Genomic DNA, 10,278 nt, shown 5'->3' with positions numbered 1-10,278 from the left:
TCATTTATTTTCCTCAATATTTTAAGACCTCTTCACTTACAGCAACCAAGGTTGTATCATCTGCATATCACAGATTGTTCATGAGTCTTCCTACAATCCTTTTGGTTTTCCAATTCCAGGTCCTAGCACATTTCATTATAATATTTGACTTTTTCTTCTCTAACTGCCCTTTGGAATTTTCTGTTCAGCTTTTTGACTTCCTAATTTATCACATTTACTTGAGTATCTCTACAGTGGAAACTCTTTCTGACATCCATTTAGTCTTTTCTTTCTTTCCTGTCTTCTTAATGACCTTTTGTTTTCTCCTATACGATGTTCTTGATGTCATTCCACAGCTATTCTGGTCATCAGTCATTAGTATCTAATGCATCAAATTTGTCCTTGAGATGCTCTTTAAATTCAGCTGGGATATATTTAAGGTCATATTCTGGCTCTCGTGGAATTGTTTTAATTTTATTCAGCCTCACCCTGAGCTTGCATGTAAGTAATTGATGGTCGGTTGGCCCCTTGCCTTGTTTGACTGATGATACTGAATTCTCCATAGTCTCTTCCCAGAGATATAGTAAATTTGATTCCTGTGTATTCCATCTGGTAAGATCCATGTGCATAATTTCCTTTTATGTTGTTTAAAAAAGTATTTGCCAATGAATAAGTCATAGGTCCTGAAAAATTCTATCCTGCAGTCTCCAGCATCATTTCTATCACTAAGGCAATATTTTTCAACTATTGATTCTTCCACTTTGTTTCCAAATTTCATATTCCAATCACCAGTAATTATCAGTACATCTGGCTAGCATGTTGGATGGATTTCAGACTGAAGAAGTTGGTAGAATTCTTCAATTTCATCCTCACTAGCTTTAGTGGTTGGTGTATAAATTGGAACAATAGTGGTATTAACTGTTCTCCCTTAAAGGCATATGGATATTATCCTATCACAGACAGCATTGTACTTCGAGATCTTGTTAATGCTGTTAGGTGTCATCATTTTGCTACTGATTCATAGTGACCCTATGGATAAAAAAAAGCACTGCCTGTTCCGACACCAACCTCACAATCCTTGCTACATTTGAGTCCATTACTGCTGCCCCTGTGCCAATCCATCTCGCTGGGGGTCTTCCCCTCTTTCTCCAACCCTCCACTTTACCAGATATGATATCCTTCTCCAGAGACTGGTCTCTCCTGACAACATATCTGAAGTATGAGAGACAAACTCTGACCATCCTTGCTTCTAATGAGCACTCTGGCTGTACATTATCCAACACAGTTTGGTTTGTTCTTTTGGCAGTCCACACTACACTTAATATTTTCCTCACCACCATAACTCAAATGCATCAATTCATCAACAGTCTTCCTTATTCACTACCCAACTTTTGCATTCATATGAGGCTATTAGATACCATGGCTTGGTTCAGGCACACCTTAGTCCTCAAACTGACATCTTTGCTCTTCAACATTTTAAAAGAGGTCTTGTGCAAAAGATTTGCCTAATGCAACACATCGTTTGATTTCTTGACTGCTTCTACGAGTGTTGACGACTGACCAAGCAAAATTAAGTCTGGCAGCTTTCTTCTTTTCTCCATTTATATGAATGTCATTTATTGATCCAATGGTGAGGGGTTTTGTTTCTTTACACTGAGGTGCAACCCATATGGAAGGCTGTGGTCTTTGATCTTCATCAGTAAGCAATTTAACTCTTCTTCACTTTCAGCAAGAAAGGTTATATCATCTGTATATCACAGGTTGTTAATGAGTCTTCCTCTAATCCTGATGCCATGTTTTTCTTCATATAATCCCGTTTCTCAAATTTTGTGCTCAGCATACAGATTGAATAAGTATGGTGAAAGAATGCAACCCGGGCACACAACTTTCCTAGCTTTAAACCATTCAGTGTTACCTTGTTCTGTTCGAACAACTGTCTTTTGATCTATGTACAGGTTCCTCATGAGCATAATTAAGTGTTCTGGAATATTCATTCTCTGCAATGTTATGCAGAGCTTGTCATGATCCACACAATCAAAAACCAGTGTAGTCAATATTGCACAGATAAACATCTTTCAATACTCAATACTCTGGTGTTGCCAGTGTTCCACTACTACTCATAAGGTTTTCAGTGACTTAATATTTGGAAGTAGTCTGTCTCTCTTTCTTCCTAGTCTGTCTTGGTCTAGAAGCTCAGCTGAAACTTGTCTACCGTGGGTGACCCTGCTGGTATTTAAAATACCCATGGCATAGCTTCCAGAATCATAGCAACATGCAAGCCACCACAGTACAACAAACTGACAGATGAGTGGTGGCAAGATATATCTTTAAATGCTCTATTTGATGACGAATGTCATACCATTTATCTTGAATTTGTCATTCTTGGCATCATAAACCATATGATTGTCAGATTCAAAATCGCCAATACAAGTCCATTTCAGCCTAGGATATTAATCTTTATGCATTCCATTACATTTTTGACAATTTCCAATTTTCCTAAATTCATACTTCTTACATTCCATATTCTAATGTTTGCAATTCTGTTTCCTTATTTTGAGTTGTGCCCCATGAACAAATGAAGGTCCTGAAAGTTTTACTCCATTCTTGTCATCAAGATCAACTCCACTTTGAGGAGGCAGCTCTTCCCAAGTCATATTTTGAGTACTTTCCAACCTGAGGGTCTCATCTTCTGGCACTATATCTGATAATATCCTGGTGCTATTCATAATGTCATCATCTTTCAACAGTCTATCTATTCATAAGGTTTTCAGTGGCTAAACATTCAGAAGCAGTCTGCCTCTTCCTAGTCTGTCTTAGTCTGGAAGTTCCACTGAAAGCTGTCTCCTATGCATGATCCTAACAGTATTTAAAATACCAGTGGTACATCTTCTAGCATCACAGCAACACACAAGGCACCAGTACAACAAACTGACAGACAAGTGGCTAAATTCCACAGTCATTATCCCTTTCTTTGACTTAAGGCTTTTGTGTATATTGCAAGCATTCTAATCTTTGCCTTCTTCTCATAGTTCTTATAAAATCTGTCCTCATCTAGGCATGTAGCCTTGTGCTTCCCAAGTTGTAGCTGACTGGAACAGGGTTATACACCTGAACCAAGGAGATCTGGTTCAAAGGTTGGCTTGAGCCATGTTGATGTGCTTTCTCTAGATTTAGAACTAAGAGTAATAAAGATAAGAATTCTTTAAATAAAGGTCAATTAGGTAGAGTCTGGTAGCGTAGTGGTTATGAATCGGGCTGTGAACCGCAAGGTCAGCAGTTTGAATCTACCAGCTCTTCGCGGGAGAAAGATGAGGCGTTCTGCTCCCATAAAGATTTACAGCCTCGGAAACCCTGTACAGGGTCGCTATGAGTCGGAACTGACTCCACGGCACATAACAACAACAACAACAGGTAGAGTCTAAACTAGAGTTGGGGTCATGGCCTGACAAAAACTATTAGTACACTGAAGTCATGATGGAGAAGTTATGAGTAGGAGAGAAAAGCTAAAGTTAAGAAAGAAGACTACAACAGTAAAGTCAAGCAGAGGGAAGACCACGTGCTCTATAATCCTGGTTTGGGAGTTTCCGGTTCAGCTTCAGTAGTTTGGCTAGTCTTTGTTTCATTCTTGAGGGTCAAGAGGTGGATGCTGCCTTCTTACCTTACCCTAAATCTTGTCTTTGTATGAGCTTGTCTAATTGGGGTCTGTTCCTGGTAACCAATGAACCTTGTCTAATTATAAATCAATGTAGGCCATTTTACATTGACAGGAACCTGACACTTGGCACCAAACCAACACCTACCACCTCACAACATTTCTCATAAAGATTATCTGGCCACATCATGTCCAAAGAATGCCTCTCTTTCATTCCTTCCACTGACAGAGGGTCTGCCTTCTGGAAGTCTTCATGTAACTTCAGTTGAAATATTTAAAGTGGATACCAGGGTCTGCATGATCCCTGGGTGTCACACAGGCTTGTGTTCAACTATGAATCTAAAGGTTTTCAGTTCGAACCCACCCCATGCACTATGGAAGAAAGGACTGCCAATCTTTTTTTAGTAGGGAGCAGTTGTACTCTGTAATGCATGAGTCAAAATGCAATCAGAATTAATGTAAAGCAATGGGGAGTCCTGGTATGATGCTGTTGGATAAATCACTGGACAGCAAAGTTGGTTTGAACCACAAAGTTGGCAGTTAAAACCCACCAGCTGCTCCCTGGAAGTCCTATACAGGTTCACTATGAACTGGACACTGACTTGATGGCACTTAACAACAACAGTGGGTTTTGAGGTTAGTCTCAACTTCTGGTGTTCTTGGTAGTAAAATGCCTGTCATTAGAGGTGTTTAGTTCAAGGTTAGTTGATCATCCATGAGAGATGTATAGAAAATAAATCCAAATATAAAATAGGTGTTTGATCTCATCACCTTTATCTAGTAGCCTGAAGATCCAAGGATTGCTCTGGCCTCTTTGTCAGACTGCAAATGCCCAGTTCCTCCAGCATTTTTCATATAGCACCATCCTCATATTTCGCCGGCTTGGTCATATCATCCTCATCTGGATAGGCCCTCATTTGCCAATGTCCATCTTAAAAGGGACCTTCAGAGAGAAACAAATGTGGCCTGACCAATGCAGAACACCATAGGACCATCGACTTTTTCATCTGGATTCATTCTATAAATGCTACCCAGGACAGTGTTTCCATGCCTGGCCAGTGGCTCTATCTGAGTTTGGGGTCAACTCAATTGTCAAAGTGATAACAAAATATTAACAACTTGTTGTTGTTGTTGTTGTTGTTGTGAAGTGCCGTCGAGTCGGTTCCGACCCATAGCGACCCTGTACAAGGTTTCCAAGGGTGTAAATCTTTACGGGAGTAGAAAGCCTCATCTTTCTCCCGCGGAGCGGCTGGTAGTTTCGAACTGCTGACCTTAAGGTTCGCAGCCCGATTCGTAACCACTACGCTACCAGAGCTCCTTAGACACAGTTTTTTTAAAAGAAGTCTGAGAGGAGAGGCCAATGTGAGCAGTGAGTTGCCTGGTTGAGAAGACCCTTACTTTGGGTAAGAATGGTCAAGAAATTGGGAAGGGAGATGAGAAAATTCCAGAGATATATTTCAATTTTGTAGTTTTGCCTGTTACTGGCCCAGGGAATTCAGGACCATGGAGACAGCCAACCCCAAATCTTCAGACCCAGGTTTTCACCTGCCTTCTTATACCAAGAACCATTTCTCAATCCTCCCCTCATTTCCACACCTCCAGGTGTGAGCAAACTGGAACCTTGGTATCAACATGATCCACTGTGAAACAGAATTAGAGAAGAAGGTGCCCCCGTACACAATAAAATGTCCTAGGGTATATGGCCTAATGAGGTGATGGAAACTGCCTTCAAGTTAGGAACAAGCTGCCATGTAACGACAGGGTCCTGTATATGCACACACAAGAAAAGCTCGTAGTGTGTCTTTGAGCACTGGAGGCAAGAAATCTGTGTGGGTTCATGATACCCATATTAAATTTGACCCAAGAACTAAGAATATTAGCAGAGAAATTTTCTTGACAATTCTCCACGAGATTCTACAAGAGCTTCATTCTTTTACAAGAGCCCATTCTTCAACTTTATCCCAATCACACACCTATGTCACATGTGTATACATGGCCAAATCATAGGTTCCCACTCAAAATATCCCAAATCCATGTCTTTGTCCATTCATTCAAAGACATCCGACATATTACCACATATCCAATGAGCTAGAGCATACTTTAGGAGTTTAAAGGATGGAAAGATTGAGGGCTGGCCTGCTAAATCTTCCTGACAAAGTGGGAGGAGGGATTGGAACTGAAGTAAGTGTCTCTGAATTAGATTGCAAAATGGTGGCACAGTAGTTAAAGTGCTCCACTGCCAACCAAAAGAGTTGACGATTCAAATGCACCAGCCTCTCTGTGAGAGAAGGATGTGTCAGTGTAATTCTATAAGTGACTTACAGCCTTGGAAACCCTATAGAGCACTTCTACTCTGTCCATTAAGGTCGATATATATCAAAAGCACTGGGCAGTCATGGTTTGGCTTTGGGTTTGTGTAGTGCAAACGGTTAAGTGCTTAGCTGCTACTAAAATACTAACAGTTTGAATTCACCCAGAGGTTCCTAGGAAGAGAAGCCTGGTTAACTACTTCTGAACAGTCAGCTACTGAAAACCACACATGGAGGGTTGAGAGGGCATGAGTTGGAATGGAGCCACCAGCAGCTGGTTTTTGGTTGGAGGTGGATGATGAAGGCTCCATTCTACAGCCAGGTCACAAGAGAACAGAGGAGTTTCTTACTTTCTTTACTGCCAGCATAGAGGGTTGCAGGGAGTCACAGTCATCACAAGCCTGAAGAATTAGGTCTTGAGTATTCCCGGCAACTCAATTACAGCAAGCACATTTTCCGCAGAGTTGACTTCTCGTCTTCAGGCGCCACGCACATGCTCCTTAGGGCTCTTGCACGAGGGGAACATTGTTGGGAAAGTCGCCTGAGGACCAACACTGGGAACTGCACTCAATAGCACTTTGGTTGGGATCAATGCCATGTTTTTAAAATTGTAGGTTTTGGAAGTGACCACAAGCAAAATTTGTGACAGACATTTGACACTGAGAAACTTTGCTGTGTATGGGTGAAAATGTTCACATCCCCCCGCCCCCATCCCCAAAGACTGGTTTATTCACTAACAAAGGAAAATTATCTAAAACCGCAATAGTACGTTAGCCAAGTCTTCCCTTTTGTCGTAATGCCCTTTTGCTCGGCACTAGGATTTCTCATTGTGTACAGTCATGCGGATTCCCACTCGGGCAAGCCCATTCAACTCTGCTGCATCAGGTGACAGTGCACAGGCGGCCAGTCTGACAGTGCTGGTCTGTGAGCACAGACATGCAGATTGGTAGCCAGACTCCACTGCGGGTTCCAGGGACATCAAGTCCTGCTTGGTGCCTGCTCAGCTGCCTTCTCATCCTCAGCCATGCTTTGTCCTTCCTGCCTGACACACAAAAAAGCTTGAGGCTACCAGAGCAAAGGATACAAGTCCCTGAAATGAAAAAATCACAGGCCGGGGTGAATTAAAGACAAAGCTTTCAGAGGTCCTCAGACCCTTGTGACGTCAGTCAGCAGCACAAGGATAAGAAATGAGTGGAGAGCCCAGAGAGGCACCGGAAGGGAATCTGTGGGTCCAGAACAGCACGCGTACAGTACCTGGTGTTCCTCCATCTGGACCTCAAGCTGACTTCCAAAGCAATCCTCCTTCTCAGAAAAAAACAAAACAAAACAAAACAACAATGCCTTTTGGCCTCGTGTTGTTATTACTCTCCATCAAATCAATTCTGACACGTGGCAACTCCGTAAGTGCAAAATAGAACTACCCAATAAGGTTTTCTGGAGTCTTGGTGTGGTGCTGCAGGATAAGCACTGAATCACAAGGTCAGTTTGAATCGCAAGATTGGCAGTTCAAACCCACCAGCTGCGCCTTAGAAACTCTACACAGTATTGCTATGAGTTTGAACTGACGCCACAGCACCTACCAACAACATAACGTTTTCTGTTCCAAGCCATGGTGATTTCAATCACTGCATATACTTGCAAAAGCTGGACAGTGAAAATGAATTGATGCCTTTGAACCATAATGTTGACAGAACATATTGAATATACTGTGGACTGTCAGAAGAAAGAGAAAATCTGTCTAGGAAGAAGTACAGCCAGAATGCTTCTCAGAAGCATGAATGGTGAGACTTGGTCTCTTGCACTTTGGACATGTTGTTAGGAGGGACCAATCCCTGGAGAATGACATCATGCTTAGCAAAGTAGAAGGCTAGCAAAAAAGAGGAAGACTGTCAATGAGATGCGTTGACACAATGGCTGCAGCAGTGAGCTCAGACACAGCAACAGTTGTTAGGACAGTGCAAAATTAGGCAGTGATTTGTTCTGCTGTACATAAGGTTGCTAAGAGTTAGGACTGATTTGACAGAACTTAACAACAATAGAGTTTTCGAGGCTGTGACCTTTCTGAAGCAGATTGCCAGACCTTTCTTCTGAGGAGGCTTCACCTCCAACCTTTCTTTCAATAGTGACACCTAGGAACCCCTCTCAGTGAACCTACTTCTCATTAAAACCATAGTCGTGAAGAAAAGATGCTAGATTTGGAGTCAGATGGCTCGTGGCTCTTATACTTCCTGCTTTTGGGACTTAGTTCCATTATCTAACAAATTATAATAATGTCTATCTTCTAGGGGCTTGGGAATGGAGCATGGTAGAGTCATGGGATAAGCACTGGACTGCAAACTACAAGGTCCTAGGTTCTAACTCACCAGCCACTCTGCAAGAGAAAAATGAGGCTTTTTGTTCTTGCAGATGTAAAGCCTAAGAAAACCCATACAGGATCGCTATGAGTCAGAACCGACTTGATGGCACTTAACAACAACAACAGGGCTTTGGGAGAGTCCTGATGTGGCGCCATGGGATAAACACTGGACTGCTAACCACAAGGTCAACAGTTCAAACCTCAAAAGCCCTAAACAGGGTAGCTATGAGTCGAAACAGACTCAAAGACACTTACCTACAACAAAGGACCTTGGGAAGCGTCAATAAGACAATGGAGATGAAAGCGTCTAACACAGCTTCTATTGCAGGGTTTACCCTAAGTGAGAGTTAATAAACACTTGAACTACTTTAACAAATCAATCAGAAAACACTTCTGGGGGGTGGGGGGGCTAGTGTATGTTAGATATTGGTGATTGAAGAAATGAACAAAACATGGTTTTTGTCTTCAAGACACATGTAGACTATTTGAAAGATGATATAAGTATTTGCAATAATAATAAATTCAGATGCAGTCAGCAAGCATCCAAAACAGCTATAGACAGGTAATGCCACTTTTATCTAGGAGAGACAGGGGCATACAGGAAAATTAAGGAAGGAGATGCTGTAGAGCCATAAAGGTGAAGGGGGGCTTTGATGAATACAGTAGCCATTTCTGATAAAGAAAGGTTTTCAGGAAGATATCAAGTCTCCCATGAATTAATATGAAGTTGGTTTTCCAAGAACTCAATTGGACTTAAAATAACTATTAAAATCCAAGGCCAAACCCAGCACATGGAGAAAGAACAGCATCTATGCAATACTTGCTCCATGAAGCTGGAGATGGCTTTCCAAGCCCAGAGAGAGAGGAAAAGTCAGGGAAGAGAAAGAAGAAAATAAAGCATGCAGAGAGATAGCCATCTGTATTTGCTGGTCTAGTCTTCCTTCAAATGTATAATTATGATTCCAAGGGCTGAGTTGGCCATTCGGGGAGATGATGGTACAGGTCCAGCAAATAACCCACAAAGGAGGAAGTCAGCCTACAGACAATAGACTACATTTGCATGGTTGTCCCTTAAAGGAAATTTGTGTTTGCCAACTAAAAACTAGATACTTCCTCAAAACATTTTCATTTGCTAAGACACATCAAATTCACAAGCCTTCAGCAAATTCTAAAATATTGCCAACCACCTCATCGCTAGAATAAAACCTAAGACTGTATTATTTTCATTTTGCATGAAACACTCAAAACTCAGGGCTGGAAAATGGTGTGTGGGCTGATGGTTGACAACACAGCCAGTTATTATATAGTGACTCACAATAAATTTCCAGAGCTACCGCACCTTAAAGTGAAACTCACTCAGGCCAGACAGTAAACTATTAGCAGAGGTATTTTTATAACCATAATGTCTAGTGTTTTAACTAATTTTTTTTTTTTTTTTTAACTTGCAGCACGCTAATTTTCTAAAAGTCCTAGAGCTCTCTTCTCTAGTTTCCATGTTTTGGAAAATGATATATTCAAAAGCAACACAAAATAAAAAACAACCCCCTGGGGTATTTGAAGGAATTTTTCAGCTAACCAGCTTGGTCAACCAGCATTATCCTGGAGCACTGGGTCAGTCATGCCAGCCAGCCTGGACTCCTCACCACAAGTAAGACTCAGTGCAGGGCTCCTGTGGTTGTGGCGGCGTCTGCCCCAGGTACCAGAAAGGAAGTCTCTCCGTGGTAAGGCCAAGCAGGACATGGCACCATTCAGGAAGAGCCACTGACAAGACACAAGAGTTCTGAGAGAGGCCACAGTACCAAGTTGTACTTTTCTGACACAAAATCAACAAAACACTCTGACCTCAATCTGAGTTCAGGCTTGGTCACCTGTACTAACTCATTTCTTCTTGTTGTTGTTAAATGCCGTCGAGTCGATTCCGATCCATAGTGACCCTGTATAGGATTTCCAAGGAGCAGCTGGTGAGCTTGAACCACCAACCA

This window comes from Chrysochloris asiatica, unplaced genomic scaffold (assembly GCF_000296735.1).
Source record: "Chrysochloris asiatica unplaced genomic scaffold, ChrAsi1.0 scaffold00022, whole genome shotgun sequence".
NCBI classification, from domain to species: Eukaryota; Metazoa; Chordata; class Mammalia; order Afrosoricida; family Chrysochloridae; genus Chrysochloris; species Chrysochloris asiatica.
This window is presented reverse-complemented; position numbering follows the sequence as displayed.